The following is a 21,494-nucleotide window of genomic DNA, read 5'->3' as shown; positions in this document are numbered from 1 at the left end:
AGAAACTTTAATGAGTGTTTTATACAAAGGACATTTAATTTGATGTACAGAACTATCTCTTAAAATGTTTGCTAGTTCTAACTGTTTTATCCATGTTGGATGCATCATTTTACAAATAGAGATGTTTATATGATCCCAGCGGTTAGTATAAGGGAATAGGAATTGGCTGTAATCAAGTTTCTAATTTTGTCCTGAGCTATTGACATATTCTGTGACCTTGAGCAATGTTGTATATTTTATGTGCATCAGCGGGCCTATCCAGAGGGCAAATAGAGTAAAAAGCTACATTTCAATACTGGATTCTATTGCCGAATCATGCTGTACCTGATTTAAAAATAAATAAGATTGTGGAAGGAATAATTTTAGTATAAAGAGCTATATTATTTTTCAGAGTTGTAATATTTCAGTCTTTGAACCAAAGCAATTTCATTATAATAAGTTTGTGTTGTAATGCATTTATGAAAATATAGAATAGAAAAAAAATTATATAAATATAAATGGATATTTCATTGTGTTTGATACAAATATAGTAGAGCCTTCTCAAAGGCTCTCTTACATGATCTGATGTACCTAATCTTGATTCAGAGGTTGTTGATTTGTGGTACTTACTTTAGGCCAAACCAAACTTTTTGGGGATAGCTACTGTTTGGTGTCATCTCTTCATGTAGTTGATCAAAACTTTTGAACAGCCTTTTCTGCAATGGTTTCCATCATTTTGCAGACCTGGTTTTCTCCTAACCTGTTGCATAATTAAAAATATTTTACCTCACCTTTCAATCATGAAAGCTGTAGCTTGCAAAAAAGAGACAGGAAATATCACACATTTGTAAGTTAATAATACATCAGTGTTTCTCTACCATAGCCATTTCTACATGTTAAAGGATAACAACTCTGCTATTTTTTATTATATAAATTCTATATCTTGAGATGGAAACAAGTCAATTGGAAAGTCAGGGATCCTTTTGCTCTCCTCCCAATTCATTATTAGGATATATAAATTCTTACGTTGAAATTTGTTTGTAGATAAATCGTAATTCATTTGTACCTTTTGTACCCTTTGGAGTCCTTGACTCTAAAATGAGAGCAAGATGCAATATGTATGTCAATAAAGCTGTTGATTATTGAACATTAATCAACTCTTTTGTTAACAAGGGAAGGTTTTGTTGAACTTGGAGTGGTATTGCAGTCTCTTTTGAGACTCATCTCAGTAGGCTACTATTTATTCAGGTCTAACATGTCAGTATGTAGAATCAAAATAGTGTAATTAATGATTCACTGGAATAATTTTTACTGGAAAGACAATATGGAAGGTGATGAAATCTTCAGTAGATATTAACTTAATCCTCTGCTGTTTCTACAGACAGGGTAGTCCCAAATTCTATTAATATAGTGTATACAGATATTATTATAGATGTGACTCCCTTTCCAAGGCAGTGTTTCTCTGATGTTTCTATGCCTATGCTTCCTTCTGATTCTTGAAAATGGAATGGTAAAAGTATTGAGGGGTCACAAGAAATACTGCATAGTCCTAAGTGTCTGGTTGAAAATTAATGCCCATGTACAACTGAAGGAACCCTGACCTCGATAGCTCAGGATAGCTCGATCTCGTCAGATTTCAGAAGCTAAGCAGGATTAGCCCAGTTGGATGGGAAAACACCAAGCAAGTACAGGGTAGGCTTCCCTAGTTCCTGCTGGGGCAGGGGTTCCCCCAGTTTCAGGACCTCCAATCACTGTTCCCTCTATGCTGTGGAGTCTTGAGTGAAAATTCTACTTTGTGAGCTACTGGCATTAATGTTGTGAGTGAGTGATTTGGCTGCTGCATAAATTAGTTTGCTCTGGGACCATCTTTCCTGAGCTAAGACAAAAAAATGTGTGAGTCAGAGACTAAAAAAACTGTGAGCTAGCTCACACTAGCTCAGCTTATAGGGAACACTGCCTTCAACCCACCACCCCATAATAGACTGGAGGGGAGCTCTGCCCTTAAAGAGCTCTGGCACACTGCAATGTCCTTGGTGCAATGATGTCACCCAGAAGTAACATTATCATGCTAGAAACGTTGCACATGCAACGTTTTAGCAGTCAGGTAAAAAACTGTAGTGCCATAGAGTTTTTACCAGATTGCTAGAGTGCCATACAACGTGCCTGGTGCTATAATGTCACTTCCAGGTGATGTTATCATGCCGTACACGCAGAAACAATCTCACACCCGAAGCTAGATAAGACTTGGAAACCCTAGTCCAGGGACATGATGCAGAGAGAGGCAATGGCAAATCACCTCTGTTTGTCTCTTGCTTTGAAAACCCTATGGGGTTGCCATAAATTATCTGTGACCTAATGGCAGCTTCCATCACCACAACTGAAGGAAGAACTTGTTTATAATATAATTATGGAGTTGTTTATAAAATACACCCCAAGTCTCAAGCTGCTTTGCATAAGTCTTAGTTAGATATGCCTCATCTCTGTTCTTTAAAAGTGTTGTAGCTTTAAGCTTATTCTGCAGTAGAAAAAGCAGCTGTTCATGATCACTTCTTCTTTGTATATATTGAAAAGTGTTACTTTGACAGCTAGCTCACACTAGATGTGAAATCAAGAGCACAAATTCTATACCATATGCATTTCTCATTTTCCAGAGTACTTTCCATTACTCTACTCAAGGGAAAAAAATACTGTAAACACCAATAGGTAGGTAGTTTGTTACATAAAACTGTGCTCAATTTTGAATTTGTTTCTAAGTGTTAACGGAGTAAAGAACTTAATTCATGATACCTGTGGGATTCAATTCAGAATCTCATCTCTGAGGGTTTAAAGGGATAAAACCAGGCAGGTGAAGAAAACAATGCCTGTGAACAAACAGGGAGCTGTCTTTAAGCAATAAAAAAGAATATTTTAGGGAACTGCTGGTCTGATGTCTGGTGGTGAGTTTTTCCCTTAGTGGAAGACCACTGGCATGTTCCTGCCACCTGACACTACCATAGCAGCAATGAAAAAAACAATAAAAGCTCGTCATACTTAGTTACATCTGTGCTGAATACAAGTTAAGCAAATACAAGGAAATAAACAGGTCCCTAGTAAAACAGGTGATGACCCACAAGGACTTCCCTGACTGCTGCTGGTTCCGTTGCACAGTCCACACGGGCCTCAAGCAAGGCTGCTGAGAGCTACCATGGACTCCCAGACAAAGATTCCACCTGACCCCCCCATGACCATATTCTAACCAAATATCACAATAAAACAAATCACTTGCCTTGCTGTTACCATGAATCTATAGTAATAAGAGAATTAGCCTGTCCATCCATCTGTCCATTTGTGGCCACCAGCTTCAGGATACTTGTAGTAGATTTGGGGCCAGAAATGAAAGGCATAGGAACATTGTGACCCAGGTTATCTTTAGATATCCCCTCTATGCTGTTTAAGTGGAAGCTAAGAATCTCTGTGGCAGGCATAACTTATCAGACAATAATGCCCCATGTTTAGAAACTGACGAGCACCCTCAGAATAATAAAGGGAATTGCAGTGCCAAAAATGAAGGGAGTTGGAACATCCTGAACCAGGTTATTTTCAAATAGGCAACATGTATTAAAAGCATAAGAACATAAGAGAAGCCATGTTGGATCAGGCCAATGGCCCATCCATTCCAACACTCTGTGTCACACAGTGGCCAAAAAACAAAAACAAACCCAAGTGCCATCAGGAGGTTCACAAGTGGGACTAGAAGCCCTTCCACTTTGTGCCCCCCAGCACCAAGAATACAGAGCACCACTGCCCCAGACAGTTCCAACAATATGCTCTGCTCCATATTTTTATCCAATCCCCTCTTGAAACTGGCTATGCTTGTAGCCGCCACCACCTACTATAATAATAATAACATTTTATTTATATCCCGCCCTCCCCGCCAAAGCAGGCTCAGGGTGGCTAACAGCATTTCATACAATAAGTTATACAGTGGGTATTAGAAACAACATTAATCTTAAAACATTCTAGTTATAAGTTAAAAAAACCAACATTTCTGGTGCTATTCTATCAGCAAATATGATGGCAAGTCACTTTAAGCAAATCCATCGATCATTCAATTGGCAAAGGCCATCTTAAAAAGGATGGTCTTGCAGGCCCTGCGGAACTGTTCAAGGCTCCGCAGGGCCCGCACTTCTTCCGGGAGCTGGTTCCAAAGGTGTGGCGCTGCAATAGAGAAGGCCCGTGTACGAGTATTTTGGAGTTTTGCCTCCTTTGGCCCGGGGATAGTCAGCTGGTTCTTTCCCGCTGACCTCAGTGCTCCCTGGGGTTCATATGGGGAGAAACGGTCCCTTAGGTAGACAGGTCCTTGGCCATATAGGGCTTTAAAGGTAATAACCAGCACTTTGTAACGAGCAGCCAGTGCAGTGCACTTTATAACTGGCAGCCAGTGCAGTCCGTGCAGGCCCGGCCGTATATGCTCCCACTTCGGGAGCCCTAATAACAACCTAGCCGCCGCGTTCTGCACCAGCTGCAGCTTCTGGGTTCGGTTCAGAGGCAGCCCCATGTAGAGGGCATTACAGTAATCCAATCTTGAGGTGATCATTGCATGAATCACTGTTGCTAGGTCCCGGCGCTCTAGGAAGGGGGTCAACTGCTGTGCCCGCTTCAGATGAAAAAATGCTGACTTGGCGGTGGCCGTTATCTGGGCCTCCATTGATAATAAAGGCTCCAGTAGGACCCCCAAGCTCTTGACTTGGTGCGCCGCTTTCAGTGGTACACCGTCAAAAACCGGGAGAGGAATTGCCCTCTCCAGAGCGCCACGACCCACGCAAAGGACCTCTGTCTTCATCGGGTTCAACTTCAGCCCACTCAGCCTAAGCCAAGTTGCCACGGCCCGCAAAGCCAGGTCCAGGTTCCCTGGGACGCAGTCAGGCCGGCCGTCCATTAGCAGATAGAGCTGAGTGTCATCTGCATATTGATGACACCCAAGCCCATACCTCCGGGCAATCTGGGCAAGGGGGCGCATATAGATGTTGAATAACATCGGGGAGAGGACTGCTCCCTGCGGCACCCCACAATCTAGTTTGTGCCTTTGAGATAGCTCACTCCCGATTGCCACCCTTTGTCCCCGTCCCTTGAGGAAGGAGGAAAGCCATTGTAGGGCTGACCCCCTAACCCCTGTGTCGGCGAGGCGACGGGTCAGTAACTGATGGTCGACCATATCGAACGCAGCCGACAGATCTAATAACATCAGCACTGCCACGCCACCTTGATCCAGATGTTGCTGGAGGTCATCTACTAAGGTGACCAGCACTGTCTCCGTCCCATGACCTGGACGAAAGCCGGACTGGCAAGGGTCTAGGATGGAAGCGTCCTCCAGAAAACCCTGCAACTGCACCGCCACTGCCCTCTCAATAATTTTACCTAAAAACGGTAAATTAGAGACCGGTCGATAATTTGCCAATTCGGCCGGGTCTGCTGTACTTTTTTCCACTACTGCGGCAGTGAATTCCACATGTTAATTACCCTTTGGGTGAAAAAGTACTTCCTTTTATCCGTTCTAACCCGACTGCTCAGCAATTTCATTGAATGCCCACGAGTTCTTGTATTGTGAGAAACGGAGAAAAGTACTTCTTTCTCTACTTTCTCCATCCCATGCATAATCTTGTAAACCTCTATCATGTCACCCCACAGTTGACGTTTCTCCAAGCTAAAGAGACCCAAGCGTTTTATCCTTTTGTCATAGGGAAAGTGTTCCAAACCTTTAATCATTCTAGTTGCCCTTTTCTGGACTTTTTCCAATGCTATAATATCCTTTTTGAGGTGCAGTGACCAGAATTTTACACAGTATTCCAAATGAGACCACACCATTGATTTATATAGGGGCATTATGATACTGGCTGATTTGTTTTCAGTTTCCTTCCTAATAATTCCCAGCATGGTGTTGGCCTTCTTTTTTGCAATTGCACACTGTCTTGACATTTTCAGTGAGTTATCTACCATGACCCCAAGATCTCTCTCTTGGTCAGTCTCTGCCAGTTCACACCCCATCAATTTGTATTTGCAGCTGGGATTTTTGGCCCCAATGTGCATTACTTTGCACTTGGCCACATTGAACCCCATCTGCTATGTTGATGCCCACTCACCCAGCCTCAACAGATTCCTTTGGAGTGCCTCACAATCCTCTCTGGTTCTCATCACCCTGAACAATTTAGTGTCATCTGCAAACGTAGCCACTTCACTGCTTACTCCCAACTCCAAATCGTTAAAGAACAAGTTAAAGCACTTTTACACAGTCTGTTCTGTGACTCTAATACTCAGATCCTCGGTCTGCCACAGAAGGTTGCTGGGTGATACACTCTCAGCCAGACATCCCTAACACAGGGTTGTTATGAGTATAAAATGGCGGACAGGACAATAATAAAAGCTGCTTTAGGTTCCCCACTGGGTATGGCTTTATTTATTTGTCTATTTATCTATTTATTTATTTGTTAATTTCTTTTACGCCCTATCCCACAGATGCACTTAGGGCAGATTACAAATTATAAATCTGATTTTGCCTACAGTTCACCAAAAACAAAGAAACAAACGATGATAGCTTCTGCTGTCGCTTCTTCAATTATTGCTGCAACCCTTTTGACAGGTGGAAGAACTTATATTTCAGTATTCAAGCTGTTGTTAAATACTGTGAGCACAGTGAACAAGGGCAGGCCTCTCATATCTATAGAAGCCATCATAATTGTGTAAAAGAAACAGGAGGAACAGTTTTTCCCCTTTTTCTAGATAAGCTGTGCCTACCAAAAATGCCTTCACCAACTTTGTTGGCACAGCCTTTGCCTCTCAGTATTACTTTCTATAGCCAGGTGTCTAATTTTGTTTATGCACACACATATATGTCTACCAATATAAGATACATTTCTTACCTCTGATGAAATGGGCTCTAGTTCACAAAAATGTCATGTCACAATCAGGGCTTTTTTTGTAGCAGGAACTCCTTTGCATATTAGGTCACACACCCTTGATGTAACCACTCCTCCAAGAGCTTACAGGGCTCTTAGTACAAGGCCTGCTGTAAGCTTCAGGAGGATTGGCTACATCAGGGGTGTGTGCCCTAATATGCAAAGGAATTCCTGCTACAAAAAAAGCCCTGGTCACAATAAATCTCTAGTAATTAATCAGTAAGACATCTATTTCAGTTTACCCTTGTACCTTACCTAGCACAAAAGCAGAAGCGAATTGGGTTATGTAGTAATGCTGTATGGGAAGCACTGGGATCATTGGGAATGATTTTGCTAACATTATCTAAATAGATTACATCATTTGTTATATGGCCAAATAGTCTTAACAAAAGGCTATTAGATGTGCCACCAACACAGTAATAACAACAATTAAGTAACAGAACTGAAAAATCTTAACTTCTGTTCCACATGTATAACCACTAAACCAGATTAACATTCCATTACTATTCAAAGGGTTGAAGAGTAGGGAATCCTTTTGTTAATTTTTTTGACCATGGAGAAATATTAAAGCCCCCTTCTTATATACATAAAGGTTTGCTACTATATTGCTATTAAGTATATTCTAAGTTGCCAAGCAGGATAGGGATGAAGAGTTGAGACCAAGAATTGAATAGGATGGATGGATGGATACAGAAATATTAGGTGGTGGGAGAAAGAAATGAAAGTAGATCATTGAAGAGCAAAATGAAGGAGAAAAGTATGGAAAAGAGGCCAAACTTCAAGTTACCTAAAAAAGGCAGGGTAGACACTGAGTCCAGATCTTATTCCAGTGGCTCAAATGTTGCTGATCTATAGACCTGGGCTTTCCTGCTTTTCTTAATGTGTTGTTAAGGGAAAACGGTTTGTGCATGCCGCAACCAGTCCTTGACCTCTGTGTCCTAACTAGTTTGGAAGAAATGAGAAGGCTGGATTGTGATATTTTCACTTTTTGAAAATCTACTTGCTGCCTGTGCCCTACAGGAGTCTTTTACACATGGGTAGGGGTGGGTACAAACCAAGAAAATAGAGATTCATCCTGGTTCTTGGTTTGTGGGGTCTAATGAACCACAAACATTCTCATTTACTGAACTGGCTCATTCTGTGAGGTTTGTAATGTGGTAGAATGGCCTCCTGTGGGCTAGAAGCACCAAACTTGCATTGACTCTCCAGCTGACTCTCCTATACCTGCCCTCCAAGTTTGGTGAGGATTGGCTGGCGGTATATGAGAGTTACAGCCTCTAAAGCAGGTGTCCCCAAGAAAGTGCTCTCTGGGGAAATCACAGCTGCAGGTTCAGGAGTGTGTTGAATGGACTCCCTGCAAGCTAGAGACATCAAACTGACAGAGGACTGTCCCAGGATGCCCCTCTACCTGTCCTCCAAGTTTGGTGAGGATTGGATTGGGGGGGGGGGGCTGAGTAGTAACCCCCCAAAGCAGGTGCCACCAGGAAAGTGCTTTCTGGGGAAATCATAGCCATGGGTTCAAGAGTGTCACCCCCCACTTGCAAGCTAGAGGCATCTAACTCCCAGACCTCACCAGAATGCCCCTCTACCTGCCCTCCAAGTTTGATGAGGATTGGCTTGTTGCTGCAGATAGGCATACTTTTTTCTCAGGCTCAGGAGACAGACACCCACCTGCCTCCTCTTGGAGGATCCTAGGGTCCAAAGTGCAAAGGGGAAATCTAACCAGAGGTCTAGTGCAAGAGGGAGGGGGAGAGTTGGAGAACCAAGACTAGGGACAGCTAGGGCAGCTGCTGATGTTAAGTTCGGGCACCAGAGGCTTGGAAGTTGACGATCCTAGGGGCACCAGAGGCTTGGAAGTTGACAATCCTAGGAGACCTAGTGAAGGTGGTGGGGTAGGAAGTTGGAAAACCAAGGCAAGGGGCAGGTATAGCAAGGACAGCTGATGATGTTAAGCCCAGCAGGGGGGTGCCCAGAAAGGAAGTCAAAGATATGAGGGTCCAAAGGGTGGAGATATTGAGGGTTCAAACATCCCACTGAGAGGGAGTGTGGGTCTTCAGGTGAGGAAGCCACTGGCTGAGCCCCTCTGCTCAGCTTGGGCAGAAGGACGAGTGCCTCAGAGTCTTGAGTAAGTACCAAACACCCCCAGCCCTACTGTTTTCACACTGAGGAAAGATTTCCAGTTCCCTCTCTTCTCTGCCTCTAACTCTTGCTCTGCCTAACTGCCTGCTGCAAAGTAAAAACACTTCAGTGTGAGTTGGTAGTATATATCCCTTCTGCTCCCATATTGTATATTTTGTTTTTAATATTTTATATCGTTTTTATTTCTTGTTAGCTGACCCGAGCCTATCAGGGGAGGGCAGGATATAAATCTAAATAAATAAATAAATAAATAGAGCTGAATGGGAGCTCTCTTGTTGGCAGCCAGCAGCGCTTGTCAAGCTTTGGAGGCCACTAGTGGTGTTTCAAGGGCTGCAGAAGTCCATCCACCCAGTTGCTTTGACTGCTATTTCAATAGGCTTTCTGGGGATAATAATAGGTGACATGGAGCTGAGACTTCTGGCATTCTTAATCAAAAAGTGATTAATTGATAGGTGCACAAACTGCCAACATGAACTGCACAAACCTCTGTGAAAACCCTGGATTGTTGCAGATGTGATCACATAGCTCTCAGCTCACAAACAATGAACTAGGCAATTTTTGTGATGAATTTAGGTTTGTGCTGAGGTTTGTGCCCATTCCTACATATGGGTACTGTACCAATACTGCAAATAGACTGTCCTCTGCTCTCTTTTTTTTTTGTAAGTTATTTTTAATTGACTAGTATGGGTAGAGGGCAAACCTGGGGGAGAGGTGGAGTGAACTGACCTGGCAGGTGATCTGGGTACTGGCAGAGGGTGGTTTTTATTATTCATTAGGTGAGGAGCTGTGTGTGAAGGCTGGTTGTAGGACATGAGAACAGTCAGGGACAGCTCTATCATTGTTGCATCTTAAACAATTCTGAGACAGCATATAGCTTGCACAAACAAATTTCCAAGCCACACTGGGGTTACACCCTACAGACCTAGCTACCTTTATCTCTTTGCTGAGGATCCAAGGGGGGCATCTTCTCTGATTATTTACATAGCATTTCTAGTGTGCAGGGACTGGGGATTGTGAGGCCTTGGGGGGAAGTCTTGAGGAACTGTCTGGGAGGAGGTTCCAGATTGAGAGGGAAAGCTCTTGGCTTTTGGATCAGTTGCACTTATCTAGCCAGTATAAACAGACTAGGTTTCACTGAATTTTTAGACACCTCTCCCTCTATTTCAGTGTTGTTGGTCAAGGGCCAGGGTCATGATGAGATTATGATAAATATCTTCTGGCTGTATATTTCCTAATGAGAAAAATTATGTTGAAAAGTTACTACCCTCATACTTACTGAGTAAGCATGTAGTTGAGTCATGCTGTAGAAATGGGATTCCTAGACATCATAAAATGACTGTGCACTGGAAAAGTTGATCAGAGAGCCAACCATTGAGGTAGTGATCTTGGACTTTGTGGAGAAATGCCTTGCTTCCTGAGGAAGTGGCAAGGAGGATTTAAACGTTTCTGTCTCTTAGCTCAGAGACAAGCAGGAAAGGCAGAGTGGGAGGAGGAAATTAGCACCTGGTATTACAGTAGCATCTGGGCTACTGCTTAAGAGATGCTAATGGAGCTTCCTGAAGAGACAATAGGCAACTCCCTCCTCCAGGCAGGAAACCAAGTGAGGAGAGCATTGGGCTAGACCAGCCCCAGAGATTAACTCCAGGAATGAGCTGGAGATTTCCCTGAATGCTTGGGGGTTTCCCAGAATGCTTCCTAAGAAGGAGGCTTCCTGGAGACTATAGGAAAAGAAGCCTAAACCTAGACAGACCAGGTAACAAGGGGTGGAGAGTGATGTAAAGTGGGTGGGGTCAGATAATTAATAAAAGTGCTTGCCTCAAAGGGTCTCTCTCTTACTTGGAGCTGGGCCTTGGAAGAGAACAGACTACTATGCCCTGGCCAGCAGCCTAGGCTTCCCAAACCCCCCGCCCTGGCGGGGGACCCTTTGAATTAGCAGCCTCCTCCCCCGTTCTCCAAAAATCCAGAAGCAGGGGGGGGGGATGCAGGCTCTCCGTGTACGACGTGCAGTGTATGGTTTCCAGGAGGTCAGGCTCTCAACTGCAAAAATTTTTTTTCCAACAATAAAACAGTTTATTGAAACTTGTTTACAGTACAAAATACTTGTAAAAAATAAATTGGTTCAGCTATATAGTACATTTGGTACATTCAAAACACCCCCACCACCATTCCCACCCCACCACCAAGAGCTTAAGGGGAGTTACCAAAACATAAATTCAAATTCCTCATTTCAATTCCCACGCTTTTTATCCATAGATACAGTGGATTCCAAATCTCTTTACAAGCCGAGTAAGACTGTCCTCTTAATTTCATTGTTAAAATATCTAGTTCTACAGCCTCTAATAACTTTTGCACAATCTCATCCCTTTCTGGGATTTCTGCAACTTTCCAGTATCTGGCATATAGGATTCTAGCCACAGTGACAATATATAACAGGCGTTTTTTTTCTAATTTGCGGAGATTTTCCTTTACTATGCTTAACAGGTAAAATTCTGGTGTATGCGGAAGCCTTATTTTAAAAAATTTTCGGCACCAGATATTGACTTGGGCCCAATATTTTTTGGCGTGAGCACACTGCCACCAAATATTAAATAAGGTTCCTTTCACCTTTCCACATTTCCAACATTTATTGGAATAGCTTGGGTAGATCTTGGCCAATCTCTCTGGGGTTAAGTACCATCTATAGGCCATTTTATACAGGTTTTCCTTAAATTCATTAGCCAGAGTTAGTTGAAGGTTATGTTTCCAGATATTTTCCCATTCTTTCAATTCCATATTATATCCAAAGTCGCTCAGCCATCTAATCCAACTCTCTTTGACCAATTCATCTTGCATTTTGTTCGTTAATAACCAATTATATATTTTGGATATTAGTTTCTGCCCATCATATATTATTGTGTCAGGACTAAAACCCAATTCCTAACACGGAACTTAACAAAGGAACAAATCACATCCTTGGAGAACAAATCAGGTTTCAGATGGGAGAAGAAAGTGAAATATCTGGGCGTCTGGGTGACAAGCGATTTGAGAACATTGCAAAAAGATAATTACGATAAAATCCTAAAGGAAATCCAGGCTGATCTGAACAGATGGAAGAATTTGCAAATCTCTTTGCTGGGAAGAATAGCCTCTATCAAAATGAACATACTGCCTAGAATACTCTTTCTATTCCAGATGATCCCTATTTCGCTCCCCCAGGCCTTCTTTCAACAGCTGGACAAGATGATATCGGCCTTCATATGGCAAAACAAAAGGCCAAGAATAAAACTTAAAATCTTGCAAGACAGTAAACTTAGAGGTGGCTTAGCCTTGCCAGAGTGGAGAACTTATTACAAAGCTTGTTGCCTTACTTAGGCGAAGGAATGGCTACTCTTGGAAAATAAAAGACTGCTGGTGCTAGAGGGGGCAGATTTAGTTAGGGGCTGGCATTTATACATATGGTATCAGACCCCCCTGGAGAATAATAACTTCTTTCGCCATGTTATCAGAAAGCCGATCTTTAAGGTATGGAGCGAAACAAGGAAAATGTTTTATATACAAGTCCCTCTTTGGCTCTCCCCTGTGGAGGCATCTCAGTATCCAAATGCCTATTCCTGGGATACCAACTATAACTACAATGTCTTGTTAGACTCCTCCCATAATTTGATCCTAGATGATAATATCAAATTGGATTGGTGGACAAAAACACAAATCAACTCCAGATTCCAGGCAGATAAAAAAATAGGTTTTTATAAAAAACCAAATGACTCAACTGCAAAATTTAAAAGCATCGTATTTACAGCTCACCGGCATCTGGGTTTAAAGCCCTGATCACAGTAGGCTAAGCCAAGTAGCTTTGGGGAGACCTCTCCCTGCTGTCGCTCTTCCCGTCTGCAGCACCCACCCACACACCGCCGTTTTAGAGCTCCTGCAGGTTTAGAAACCTGCAAACAGTTTTTAAAATATGTCCCTTTAAGGCTGAGCAGGAAGCAGGAAACAGGAAGGGCTTCATGGGAAAGGATCTGTAACAGTTTCCTCAGAGAACGGGCCCTCCCTTTCTTTTGGTTTCGTTTTCAGAGCAAGCAGGAATATTCTGCAGGAAAAAGACCCAGTAAGTATTTGTGTGTGTGAGAGGGAGGAACCAGGGGATTCCCTGGTTTGGAGGCCCTCCCCCCGCTTTAGAAAGTGTGAGGGGGAAGGGAAATGTCTACTGGGCACTCTATTATTCCCTATGGAGAACGATTCCCATAGGGAATAATGGGAAATTGATCCGCAGGTATTGGGGGCTCTGGGGGGGCTATTTTTTGAGGTAGAGGCACCAAATTTTTAGTATAGCATCTAGTTCCTCTCCCCAAAATACCCCCCAAGTTTCAAAACAATTGGACCAGGGGGTCCAATTCTATGAGCCCCAAAATATGGTGCCCCTATCCTTCATTATTTCCTATGGAAGAAAGGCATTTGAAAAGGTGTGCTGCCCCTTTAAATGTGATGGCCAGAACTTCCTTGGAGTTCAATTATGCTTGTCACACCCTTGTTCCTGGCTCCACCCCCAATGTCTCCTGGCTCCACCCCCAAAGTCCCCAGATATTTCTTTAATTGGATATTTGACCATGTGGCTGTGCCTGGCTGAATGCAGGAAGCCTGAAGCAATGAGGTATCCTTAGAACATTTTGCAATTTATTAAGCTTAGATTTGCCTGCTGTATGTAAACATCTGGCAGGGCATGTTTTAAACCAGGGACAGAAGGATGTGCTTAAAACCAACTTTTATTTGTTCTTATTGCTGATGGTGTGCTGGGTTATAACTTTTTTTCTTTTTAATGAACATTTTACTATTTTGAATGCTGGCAGTAAAGCTCTGTGCCAACAGCCTTAGACCATGCTACTTTAAGAGGGGAACCCTGGGAAGGTGGAAAGCACACAGTTGGCAGGGGTGCCAGCCCTCTAGGGGTCTCTCAAAGAAGAACTTTGGTCTCTGTGGCATCCAGGTGCTGGGTAACAGAGGACCTTGAGGTCAGGCCTCAGAACTGGAAAGGGGAGTTGAAAGTCCTGTTCCACTAAGCCCAGACCCCTAAATTGAGCAGGCGGTGGCAGCATGTCCTTGAGGCAGGAAGCAGAATAGCACCCTCCAAGAAGGGGCACAAGCCCAAGAAGGAGCTGATGGAACTAGGGCTGAAAGTCAAATTGGGCTGGTTCTGTCACAGACTTGGTTCTGATCATGTCTCAAAGCTTGGTGAGAGATGTAGAGGTTGTTCCCCCAATTGAGAACAGTGACCACAATGCTATTAAGTTCAACATTCAGGTCAATGGAAAGTTACCACTAAAATCCAAAACTGTAACTTTTGATTTCAAAAGTAGGAACTTTACAAAAATTAGGAGAAAGGTAGCTGAAAGAGAAATACAAAAGAGCCACATCCTCAGAGGATGCTTGGAAGCTATATAAAATCACACTAATTGAAGCCCAGATAGAATGCATTCCACAGGTTACAAAAGGCACTGCCAAATTGTGATGGACTGCACTGTTAAAAAGCTTAGAAGTGCTGTACAAACATCTGAAGGGCTATGAAGGATTAATTTTTCACAGAAATATATTCATCTTGATTGCAGAAATTCTTCCCAGATAAGAGATTTTTAATTTTCTCCAACTGGATAGATCTGCTTGTAATTATTTTTTAAACAATTGCTGTTTTGTCCAGTCACATTTATTCCCAAATATTTAAAAGAATTGGTGGCAGCTGTACATTCTGTGTTCCTTATAATGCCATCTTCTTGTTGCAATAGAAACTTAAATATTGTTTTAGTATTCTATGAATAATTTTATAGCCAGAGAAGGATCCAAATTCTTCAGTGTGTTTCATTACATACTGCAGCAATATTTGGGGATTCAACACTGAAAATCTGCATAGCTTTTTGTGCTCAGCTCTGCACTCTCTATGTTTATGCCCCAAATCCTGGCATCTTGTCTGATCTTTATAGCCAGTATCTCCATCACAATAAATACATAAATCGTCGTGACAGAAGACATCCCTGGCACGTGCCTTTTTCAGTTGTAATTGGTTCTGTTAGTTTCCTGTTTATTAATTCCTATTCCTATTATTTATTCCTATCACTCCACTCAGCCTGGAGGAGTTTGTCTGGATCCTTTCTGCTGTACATCCTACCACCTGTGGGTTGGACCCATGCCCATCCTGGCTTATTAAAGCTAGCCAGGTGACACTACATGAACCACTGCAAGCTATTGTCAACAGATCCCTGTTAGAAAGGATCTTTCCCACACCTCTTAAAGAGGCTGTGGTCCACCCCCTCTTGAAAAAACCATCGGCAGACCCGGCAAACTATCAGCTGGTGTCAAACCTACCCTTTTTGGGTAAGATCATAGAGCAGACGATGGTGACTCAGCTACAGGGATTCCTGGATGACACTTCTGCAAACTATAGTTTGTATTGGCAAACTATCAGCTGGTGTCAAACCTACCCTTTTTGGGTAAGGTCATAGAGCAGACGGTGGTGACTCAGCTACAGGGATTCCTGGATGACACTTCCTCACTAGATCCATTCCAGTCCAGCTTTCAGCCAGGTTACGGGATGGAGATGGTTCTGGTCACCCTCACAGATGACCTCTTGGACATCTGGATCAGGGTGGCTCAGCAGTGCTGTTACTATTAGATCCGTCAGCCACATTTGATACAGCTGACCATCAGCTACAGTCTAGCCACCTTGCCAGTGTGGGGATCCAGGGGTCCACCTTGCAATGGATGGCCTCTTTTCTCCAAGGTCGGGGACAAAGTGTGGTGATAAGGGAAGAATAATTCCGGAGGCACCCAATGTTATTTAACATCTATATGCGCCCCCTTCCCCAGATTGTCAGGAGGTATGGGCTGGGATGCCACCAATATGCAGATGACACCCAGCTCTATCTTTTGATGGGTGGCCAGTCCAACTGTACCCCAGGTAATCTAGACCTGGCCCTTCAAGCCGTAGCATCTTGGCTCAGGCTGATGAAGATGAAGGTTCTTCATCTTCATCAGGAATCATCAAGGAATCCGATGAAGATGGAGGTTCTTTATCTGAGCCGGGGTGGCTCAGGAAGGGAGATCCCCTTGCCAGCTCTTGATGGGGTGCCACTAATACGAGCTCCTAAGGTCAGAAGCTTGGGAGTGCTCCTGGAGTCCTCTCTAGCAATGGAGGCCCAGATAGCAGCCACTACCAAATCCGCCTTTTTCATCTTTGGTGGGTACAGCCTGCACCCCAGGAAGATTATCACCCTCCCTGCATCACTGTGGGTGAATCAGTTCTGAAGACAGTCCAGCAGTTCAGCTACCTGGGGTGCATCATCTCCTCAGATGCTAAGATCGACAAGGAGATTGACAACAGGCTGGCAAAGGCAAACCGTGCATTTGGCCGACTGCACAAAAGAGTGTGGAGCAACAAGCATCTGAAAAAAGGCACAAAGATCAATGTTTACAAAGCGGTTGTGATGACAACCCTCATCTACGGCTCCGAATCGTGGGTTTTATACCGTCATCACCTGCGACTCCTCGAGCGCTTTCATCAGCGCTGCCTTCGCACCATCCTCAACATCCACTGGAGTGACTTTGTGACCAACACTGAAGTTCTCAAGCGGGCGGAGGATACCAGCATCGAGGCACTGCTGTTGAAGATGCAGCTGCGCTGGGCAGGACATATTTCTAGGATGGAAAACCACCGCCTTCCCAAGATTGCCCTGTATGGCGAACTCTCCACCGGCCATCGAAATAGAGGGGCACCAAAGAAGAGGTACAAGGACTCCTTGAAGAAATCCCTTGGCACCTGTCGCATCAACCATCACCAGTGGTCTGACCTAGCCTCAGATCGCAAAGCATGGAGGCACACCATCCACCAGGCTGTCTCTTCTTTTGAGAACGCACGCATAGTTGGTCTTGAGGACAAAAGGAGATTGAGGAAGAATCGCACTGCTACAGCACCAACCCTAAATCAGACTTTTCCCTGCAGCCACTGTGGCCGGACCTGCCTGTCCCGCATTGGTCTTGTCAGCCACCAGCGAGCCTGCAGCAGACGTGGACTATTGCACCCTTCTTAAATCTTCGTTCGCGAAGCCAAGCCGAGAGGGGTACAGCAGCTGGCCCCTTTCCTGGAGCATGACGACTTAGCAATTGTGATCTACGCTACGGTCACCTCAAGAATAGATCACTGTAATGCTCTCTACACAAGGCTACCCTTGATCCTGTCTCAGAAACTACAGCTAGTGCAGAACACTGCAGCATGGCTGTTAATGGGGCTCCCTCGATGGAAGCACATTCAACCAGTGCTGAAAGAGCTGCACTGGCTACCTATTGTGTTCCAAGTCCGCTTCAAGGTGTTGGCATTGACCTTTAAAGCCTTATATGGTTGAGGGCCTGCATGTCTACGCAACCACCTTTCTCCATATTTTCCCCAGAGAGCACTGCGTTCAGGAACACAAAACCTACTATCTATCCCTGGACCAAGGAAGGCCAGACTATGTTCTACACGGACTAGGGCCTTCTCAGTGGCAGCACCAGAAATGTGGAATGCCCTCCCAAAGGCCATAAGGGCCCAGTGGGACCTCTCTCAATTCCACAGGGCCTGTAAAACTGAACTATTTCAACAGGCCTTCAACACCTAAACTGGGAGAGGACTGCCACCTTACAGTGCTGAGAAACTACAATAATCATAGGACCACTGTCAGAAGACAGAAAGATCCCATCTATATTGAAGTTGAATAGCACCATGAAATATATTTTAATTGTTATTTTATTGTTTTAAATTGTAACTGTAAATATTTTGAATTGACTGTTAGCCGCCCTGAGTCCGCTTGCGAAGAGGGCCGGATATAAGACTAAAGTAATAAAAAATAAATAAAAAATAAAATCTTTGCTTACTGATTTGTATATATACTCTGCATCCAGCTCAAAAACTTGAAACAACAGTCCATATTCTGAAGTATGTTCAGTAGGAAAGGCCATGTTAAATGATCAAATACTTTCTCTATATCCAAAAACAGAAAAGCTGTTCTTTTTCTTCTTTTTCACAAATTCAATTGCATCTATTACAGATTGTATATTATCTTTCATATACCTCTTTGGGATGAAGCCTGTTTGATCTTCCTGTATTATATTTGGTCTACAGTTTCTTAATCTTTCTGCCATTCTTGTAGCAAAGATTTTATAATTATGTTCAACAGAGAGTTAGGTCTGTATGACTGTGGTAGTGTTGTATCACTGCCTTCTTTATGTATTAATGTTATATACACCTCTTGCCTAGTTGGAGGTGCTGTCTTTCCTTCTTTTATCTCATTCATAACTCTCTGTAATGATATCATTAAAACTTCTTCAAAATGTTTATAATACCTTGTTGTCAGCCCATCTGGGCCTAGTATCTTATCATTATTCATATTCTTTATTGCCTGGGAGAGTTCTTGAATTGTTATTATTTAATTCAAAAAATGTCTATGTTCTAATGTAAACTGTATGATCAAAATATCTTTTAGATACTCTCTTAATCCTTCTTCTAAAATCAATGACTTCTTATACATCTGTTAATGGACAGTCAGCCTGATACTGCCACAGAAGATCTGGCCAGTTGTTTCGGGGCAGTGGTGGAATGGTTAAAACAGAGCCATCTGAAGTTGAACTCATCGAAGACAGAGGTCTTGTAGCTGGGTTGGAGGGGGGCAAGGCCTAGATGTCAGTGTCCCACTCTGGATGGGGTGCAGCTGGTTCCAACTTCCTCTGTCAAGAATTTGGGTGTGCCTCTTGATGCTTCCTTTACTTTGGAGGTACAGGTCACAAATATAGCCAGGATGACATTTTTTTTTCATCATCAAGCCCAGCAGCTAGTCCTTTATCTGTCTCATGATGACCTAGCAACAGTTATCCATACAAGTGTCACCTCTAGAATTTACTACTGTAACTTGCTGTGTGCAGGGCTGCCCTTGAACCTGCTCTATAAAATTTCAACTGATCCAGAACATGACTGAATGGTCTTTATGGGGACACCTTTGAGAGTTCATATATGACTTTTGCTCTACCAGCTGCATTGGCTCCAGATTGATTACCAAATCAAGTTCAAGGTTTTAACACTTACTTTCAAAGCCCTAAATGGACTGGGACAATCGTATCTGCAGGACCACCTCTTCCTATATGCCCCTTAGCTTGTACCAGCTTACTGTGGTTCTAAAATGGTCTGGCTGTCCTTAACCAGGGCTAGCGCCTTCTTGTCCCTGGCCCCAGCCTTGTGGAATTCTCTTCCTAGTGAGGTCTGGGCCCTGTGGAGCTTGGCTCAGTTCTGCAGGGGCTTTGAGACTGAGATGATCTGCTGGGCATGCAGTTGAGAACAGCGATGGTTGGGGAAATCATTGGCCTCCTGGGATTCCCCTCCCCTTACGTTTTATTTTTTCCAGCTTAGGAGTGAAATCTGAATTGTGTGCCTGCCACCACAGCCAACTGGGGATAGACACATGACACCATCTGATTATATTATATGCATTTATTACCATGTATTTTATTATTACTATTTTATGTGTGTGATATGTTGTATGCTGCACTGAGTCCTGCTTGTGGAAGATGGAGCAGGATAGAAAAAGAATAAACTAGCTAGCTAGCTAACTACCTAACCAACCCTGAAATAATATTGATTAATTGCTCTATTTCTTTCTGCATATGTGATTTGATCTCCTTTCTCTACACCTGATAGGACTCTTTCTTTTTGCTTCTTGTGACAATATGCCAAATATCTGACAGGTTTATTTGCATGTTCAAAACATTTTAAGAATCTTAATTTTTTCTGTACCTCTTCCAGTTCTGGCATATTTAATTGATTTTTAGTTGTCTAATCTCTGCTAGCATCTCTTTGGTAAGATTATTTTTGTGCTCTTGTTACAGTTTCTGGATTTTTTATATTATTCTTTTAGTTCTAATTTTTTTCATTTCTTTTTAGCAGCCACAGCTAATAAGATTCCTCTGCTAAAAACCTTATTTGCTCCCCAAATTGTGGCCTAGGACATTCATATTATTTATCTTTAAAAACTCTTCCAGGTCCTTTTTGCACTTCCTTACTATATCTTCTTGCAAAAAAAGAACATTATTCATTCTCCATCTTCCTCTTATTTTTCTGTTCCATTGCCAAATTACTTTTATGGGAATGTGGTCTACAGATATCTTCTGGATGTTTTAACAAATGAGAAGACAAAGACTTACTGACTGATGACTTTTGGCAGATACAATTTTCACTGCATAGGGATCCCATATCACCAGATCACTGTCTGATCCCACAGCAATTCTCCCCTTCCTTGGATACATCATGAAGATCTTTGCAGCACTGGTGCTTGTCACAGCCACAAACTGATTTTCATCCATTTTCACAGAGGCCTGTTAAGCATGAATCATGCAAAAGAAGTTAAAGTACAGACAGTGAACAGCTAAATGTGTTAATGCAGCAGGAACACAAGAAGTTGTTTTATATCAAGTTATACTCTTGGATGAGTTTCTCTAATATGATTGGTAGTGGCTATAAAGAGGCTCTGTTAAGAGTCTTTCACATCACCTGATTCTTTTAACTGGAGTTTCCGGGAACAGAATCTGGGCCTCCTTCATGCAAAGTACATGCTCTACTGCTGTGCCACAGCTGTTCCCCATGCCAAAGTAGGATCTCACTGGGTGGGAGGAATGCCTTTAGAGAAATTTTTCTCTATTCTCATTCCTAAGAATCAGCTCTTCTCCACATTTCATTAACTCCTTTATAGCGAAGAAACTCTGCATTCAGAACAAAAGCCTGCTACAGAGCTCTACCATAAATGTGCATAATCCTTTCTTCTATTATCTTCTCTCTTGTACCACTGCTTTATCAGACATCTATTCTTCAATACCATTGGTACCCTCTGGGATTGCTGTGAAGTAAATACATATTTAGGTAATCACCCACCTATCTATCATCTTTCCATCCTTTTTTCCTATCCCATCCTTCCCGCATATAGGCTCAGGGTGGGTAACAACATGTAAAACTCACAACAATAAAACCAAATCTTATACTATAAAGTCATTTGCGCTTAAAAACAAAATGACATTCGGGGGGTGGGGTATTTTCACAGTGTCCTGGCACAATATAACTATAAAGAAAAAGAGAGGCCAGAACCTATAAAATTTTCCAGATGGTACAATTCATTGTTGTCAGATCAGAGCAGGGCTATAACCAGGAATATTATCTGGAGGGGGGCACCATGGCACTGCTAATTTAAGTCGGAGGGGGGAGAAGCCTGGTAGCTGCTGCTGGGCCTGCTGACGGCCCGAGGAGCAGGAAGAGAAGAGATGGCAGCAATTTACAGCTCTTGGCTCTCCCTCTTCCTCCCCACCACCCAAATTTACCTGTCTGCAGACTGAAGACAGAAGAAAAGCCAGGTGGGCAAGACAGCTGTAAAGGCAAGACAAGGCCAAGGCAAGGAGGCTGGTGGGCAC

General features: G+C 43.1%; 1 protein-coding gene across 2 annotated transcripts in view; it reads left to right on the top strand.

Annotated features, from left to right (window-relative positions):
• TTBK2 (tau tubulin kinase 2) overlaps positions 1–21,494 on the top strand; it is a 156,198-nt gene that overhangs the window by 63,472 nt on the left and 71,232 nt on the right. The gene's annotated exons all lie outside the window — the stretch shown is intronic.

Source organism: Heteronotia binoei, chromosome 21 (genome assembly GCF_032191835.1).
Source record: "Heteronotia binoei isolate CCM8104 ecotype False Entrance Well chromosome 21, APGP_CSIRO_Hbin_v1, whole genome shotgun sequence".
In the NCBI taxonomy this organism is placed as follows: Eukaryota; Metazoa; Chordata; class Lepidosauria; order Squamata; family Gekkonidae; genus Heteronotia; species Heteronotia binoei.
The sequence above is the reverse complement of the archived record's forward strand: the minus strand, read 5'-3'. Positions and strand labels throughout refer to the sequence as shown.